Source organism: Chenopodium album, chromosome 5 (assembly GCF_948465745.1).
Source record: "Chenopodium album chromosome 5, dcCheAlbu1.1, whole genome shotgun sequence".
NCBI lineage: Eukaryota > Viridiplantae > Streptophyta > Magnoliopsida > Caryophyllales > Amaranthaceae > Chenopodium > Chenopodium album.
In genome coordinates, this window is record NC_137838.1 from 14,009,378 (window position 1) to 14,015,118 (window position 5,741).

A 5,741-nucleotide genomic window follows, 5' to 3' on the forward strand; every position below is an offset into this window, starting at 1 on the left:
ATCTACCAAGTGCTGCTAAACAACCGGTCAGCCTTTGCACCTCTTTGATTGTTCTTGGTGACTTCATGTCCAGGACGACTTGAATTTTTTCAGGGTTGGCCTCAATTCCACGTTGATCAATAAAAAATATGAGAAATTTACCGGACTCAACGCCAAAGGTCTATTTCTTTGGATTTAACATCATCTTATGCCGCCTGAGTTCGGTAAAAGTTTCTCGCAGATCCTTTAAATGGTCGACCGGCTCTTTCGACTTGACAATCATGTCATCGATGTACGCCTCCATATTTCGGCCGAGCTGATCTCTAAAGACTTTATTAACAAGTCGCTGAAAGGTAGCAAGGACATTCTTGAGGCTGAATGACATAACTTTGTAACAGTATAACCCCTGCTCAGTCACGAACGTTGTTTTCTCTTGATCTTCTTCCCAATAGGGGAATTTTATGGAATCCGGAGTATGCGTCCATGAAACTCATCAAGGCATGCGCGGTCGTTGAATCAACCAGGCGGTCGATTTTGGGCAAGGGAAAGCTATCCTTAGGGCATGCCTTGTTCAGATCTGTGTAATCCACACACATTCTCCAAATTCCATTCGGCTTCTTCACGAGAACTACATTAGCTACCCAATCTTGGTAATAATATTGCCGAATGAAACCGTCGTCCAGCAGCTTCTTCACCTCAGCCGCGGTCGCCTGATTCCTTTCCTCTCAATTATTTCTTTTCTACTGACGGACAGGTTTTATCAATGGATTCACGGCCAGATCAGGACTTATTCCTGGCATCTCACCAACTTCGAATGCAAATACATCTTTGAATTCTCTCAGTAGATGAACTAACTCATCCCCAAGCATACCCAAAGCTATAGTGCCTACACTAACCGTCCGACCTGGTTGATCGGGGTCAAGCACTATATCTTGGTGACTGCCGGCCGGCTGGGGCCTTAACTCTTCTGGTCGGCCGACAGTCATTAGCTGCTATGCTTGCTCTATCTTGGCCGCCTTGCGCTTCTGGCCGACCTGGTATGCTGGGAGTGAGGTTCCTTCTTCTTTTGGCTCGGACGATTTTAGTCCGCGTGCGGTAGGCTTAACAGCCTTGCGCTTCTGGCCGACCTGGTATGCTGGGAGTGAGGTTCCTTCTTCTTTTGGCTCGGACGATTTTAGTCCACATGCGGTAGGCTTAACAGCCAACTGATTACATTCCTTAGCCATTTTCTGACTTCCTTGGATCGTTTCAATTTTACCGTCCGTCCTCTCGAACTTTAGCAGCATTAGATGAGGTACAATGACAGCCTTAGCTGCATTTAGCGTAGGACGGCCGAGTATAACGTTATATCCCGTCAGCTCTTTTACCACTAGGAAGCAGACAACCGTATCTCTTCCCTCCCCTTTTTGCTCAAAACGGACGGGTAGGTCTATCCGCCCAACTGGGTGGATAACATTCCCCCCAAATCCTACCAACGGGTGAGTGATGTCTTGAAGAGCATCCTCTGAGAAGTTTAGATTCCTCAGGGCGGCCAGGCTGATGATGTTGGCCGAGCTACCCGTATCAATCAATATTCTTCCGACCTTCAGGTTGGCTATCTTCATAATGAATACCATAGGATCATTGTGCAGGGATTTGACCCCCCTCGGCCAGCCTCACTGATGGTTACTTCAGGAAAGGGTTCGACCTTTACTGCATCCGTTTGCATCACCTTTCCCAAGTTCCAGGCGTCCTGCTTAATCCCTTTCATGGTTGGGCCGCCTAAGGCGAAACCTCCTGATATCACGGCCACAAAGCCTGAATCAGTGCTATTCCCATCATCTTCCTTGTCTTTGTTCTTATCATTTTTCTGTTTCTTCGGACGTGTTGTCTGTCCGTGTGTATGTGAACTTGGACTTCATCACATAAGAGTTCAGCATGCCCTTCTCGGCTAGCTTGTCCAACAATCTCTTCAAATTAATGCAATCGTTCGTGTCATGTCCCACATCCTTGTGATTATGACAGTACTTGTTCTTGTTCCTGTACTAAGTCGGGCCTCTCAGCGGTTGGGGCTTTTCAAACTTGAACTTGTCTTTGATTTCCATCAGGATGGAGTAACAGTCCATGTTGAACTCATACTGGGGCTCGTACGTCTTGACCTTCTTGGATTTCTAATGCTGGTCTTCGGCCACCCAGACTTCTTTTCTCTTGTTGCCTTCTTTCTTTTGGCCAGCCGAGTCTTGCTGAGAAGGTTGTTTCTTCTCAGCCCCCTTGGCCGGCGCTTCTGATTTTGTGAGCGAACAAAAGTCCGCCACCTCAATGTAGGCTTCGGCTTCCCACAAAACACCTTCGTATGACCGAATCTTTTTTCTTACCAAATCAAACTTAAAACTATTATGCCTTAATCCCCGGAGAAATTCATAGTATGCCATTTTTTCCGGAAGATTATGGATTAGGCCTTTTCTTGGTTAAATATTTGGACGTACGAGCGTAGTCCTTCATTTTTTCTTTACACAATTGTTGCCAAGTTGAGACTTGTTTTTCTTGGTGGAATGTTGTAAGACAAATTCCCTACAAACAGCAAACTAAGGGTGGTAAAACAATTAATGCAGCCGGCCGGAAGGCTATTGAACCAATCCTGCGCCACTCCTTTTAAGGTGGCCGGGAAGCATTTGCACCATGTAGCATCATTGATGTGTCTATTTTATATAGTATTTTACCCCCGTCCCTTGGTCATAATTAGTAGTGTTTTTGGCTCTTTAGAGCCACTTTTATTACTAATTGGTGTTTTCTAGTGTTTTCGTAGATTTGGTTGACTTTTGCAGGGATTTATGCTTTTGGAGTATTTTCCCGAGATATTATGGAGCAATCACGAGCATTAGAGAAACACGACCAGATTTTATAGTCCAGGGCCGGTTAGAGCCATCAAACCGGTGATTAAGGGCTTGATATGTGTGATACCGGGGCATTTGGACCGAGTATTCAAGACCTAAAGAGGAAACCCAGATTGGCCCGAAGAATTGGAGCCCAATCGTAGTCCAAATAGTGGCCCAAATGAGCCGCCGATTGCTATTAGAGACAAAAAAAGGCGCGCCCGATCGGGCGGTGCCTAGCCCGATCGGGCGCGTGTTTTATTAGTTGATGTTTAACGTAGTTTTAATTTGTTTTAGCTTAGGATTTTTGTACGGAGTATAAATACTCCTCCGTAATACGCCTCCGTAATACGTTTTTAGGAACTTCATCATCTCTTCTTCTCCTCTTCTTCTACTTTTTACTCTTTCTTTACTCTCTTAATTATTCTCTTAGAATTCTTTCTCTAAACTTTTGTCCTTAATTCTTCCATTAATTCCAGATTACTTTTTGGTAACAATTTCTTCCCCTTTAACTTCAGTTATTTTATTTACTCCCTTGATTATGCTTTTATTTATTTATTTGATTAGTTTAGTCATGATGATTTGTGAGTAGTTTAATTTCTAGGGTTTATGGGGATCTAATAAATAATATGCAGGGGTAATTTATTGTTGTTGATTATCAATGCTAGATTAATTTCCTATTGATTGATTTAATGCTCAGTGACTAGATTAGGCTTATCTTTTATGCATGAGTTTGACAATATTGATTCAAGATTCGAGAGATGAGAATTGATGTTTAGGTCTAGTTTCAATAGGCAGGTTAATTTATAAATGGTTAAGTCGAGATGCGAGAGATGAGATTTAATACCGGTAAATTAATTATGTTATTGTAATACGTAGCGAAAGCCCTTTACAATCTGGTTAATTGATGCATTGATGATTGACTATTATTGATTTTTGGTATTGCATGATAATTTCTTATTGAATTGTTTTAATGTTTTACAATTGCGGCTTGTAAAAGTATAGCAATATTAAATTGATGAATCGAGCAGATGTTAATTTGATATTAAAGGCTATTTTCAATAAGAACTTAGATCTAGTAAATTGCGAGAGCCTGTTAGATCTATGTTGATTAATAAATTGCGAGAGCCTGTTAATCATGTTATTTATGCAATGTCAATGATTGATTACTATGTTTTACCTTGGAGTATTATTTATTGGTGAACCTATGCCCTAGATCCTTTCATATATTGTTTTCTTCCTATTCTCAACCTTAGTAGTTTAGTTTCTTACTTAATTATAAATATTGGTTACTTAAATAATTTAGATTATAATAATTAATTAGAATTAAAAAGACCTGTTTCCCTGTGGAGTTCAACCCTACTTCCCTATCTACTTTAGTTAGAGATTTAGGTAATTATTTTTTATTAGGGGATACGACTTTACCCTGTCAAAATTTGGCGTCGTTGCCGGGGAAACGGTTTTATTTTTATTTCTGATTGTTTTTGTAGTCTAGATTATTTCCCTCTTTGTCTCAGAGAGCGTTAGTTCTATGAGACAAATCTCACATTTGCTTCTAGTTTTTTTTTTTGTTTATGCCCAGGTGTTCCAGATCAGGTTACATCCCATTCGATCCTGAGATCGAACGTTCCTTTCATAGACAGAAAAATTTCTACAAGCAAATCCTGGCAGATTCTGGTGATAATAACAATAATCACCGCGACCCTCCAACTGATTCCAGCGATTTAGAGGCATCATCAGACGCATAATAAGAGATGACGGCTCCAAAGAAGCTTAGTGACTATTCACAACCAAAGCTTACGGATTTTCCACATCTTACCCCCACTCCGGCTCTTGATGGGGTTCAATTTGAAATCAAACCTCAATTTATAACGATGATAGAGAGGAAGCAATTCAGTGGAGCCAAGGGTGAAGACCCGAATCTTCACATTGCCGACTATTGTCAATATTGCAACACCATCAGGCAAGCCGGGGTCACTCAAGACCAAATCAGGGAGATTCTCTTTCCCTTCTCTTTAACTGGAAAAGCTAAATTGTGGTTTAATGGCTTAAATAGAACTACACTTGGTATAACTGACTGGGAAACACTTGTTTTGAATTTCTATAACAAGTATTATCCTGCAGAGAGAACAGCAGTACTACGGAGTGCGATTCAGAACTTTGCCCAAGAAGCCGATGAGTCTTTATATGAGGCTTGGGAGAGGTTCAAGGACTTACAAAGAGAATGCCCTCACCGTAATTTAGCACAATGGCCGTTAATCCAAGCCTTTTATAACGGCATTGGAAATTCCTCTAGAATAATTTTAGACTCTGCAGCTAGTAGGAGATTTATGAATCTTAATGTTGATGATGCAGGTCAGGTTATTGAAGATATGACAATACACAATTTCCAATATGGGAATCCCAGAGGATTTGCTAACAAGGGGAAACATAGTGTCGACTCTGTATCCTTTTTGCAAGCTCAACTAACCTCTATTTGCCAAATATTAGATAACCTGAGCACTGCTAATGTAGCCAATGTTTCTGCGGTTAATAATAATTCTAATGAGGCTTTCTGTGAAAATTGTGGTATTGTAGGTCATTGGGAGCAGGATTGCAGGAGTTCCGTGGAGCAAGTTAATGCCTTCCAAGCTTATAGGTAGAATAACCCATACTCTAACACTTACAATCCTGGGTATCGGAATCATCCATACCTTTCCTACCGGAGCACTAATGTTCAAAATCCACCACCACAAGAACCACAGGCGCCACAGCAACAGCATCAGAAATATTATCATCCCAATGCTAGCCAGAAGAATCAACCACAACAACCCCCCTCATCTTCCGACCCTTCTCTGGCGGAAATAAGAACAATGTTGGTCAATATGCAAAAGCACATGGAGAGTAGAGATGCGACAATTGATAAAATTT

The 5,741-nt window shown here is 41.3% G+C and overlaps 1 non-coding gene across 1 annotated transcript; it reads right to left on the minus strand.

Moving 5' to 3' along the window:
* Positions 1 to 4,966: 4,966 nt before the first annotated feature.
* On the minus strand, positions 4,967 to 5,073 carry LOC145633450 (small nucleolar RNA R71). Its single transcript, XR_014112775.1, has one exon. It is a non-coding gene; the product is annotated as a small nucleolar RNA R71 (small nucleolar RNA).
* Between the last annotated feature and the right edge of the window lie 668 nt (positions 5,074 to 5,741).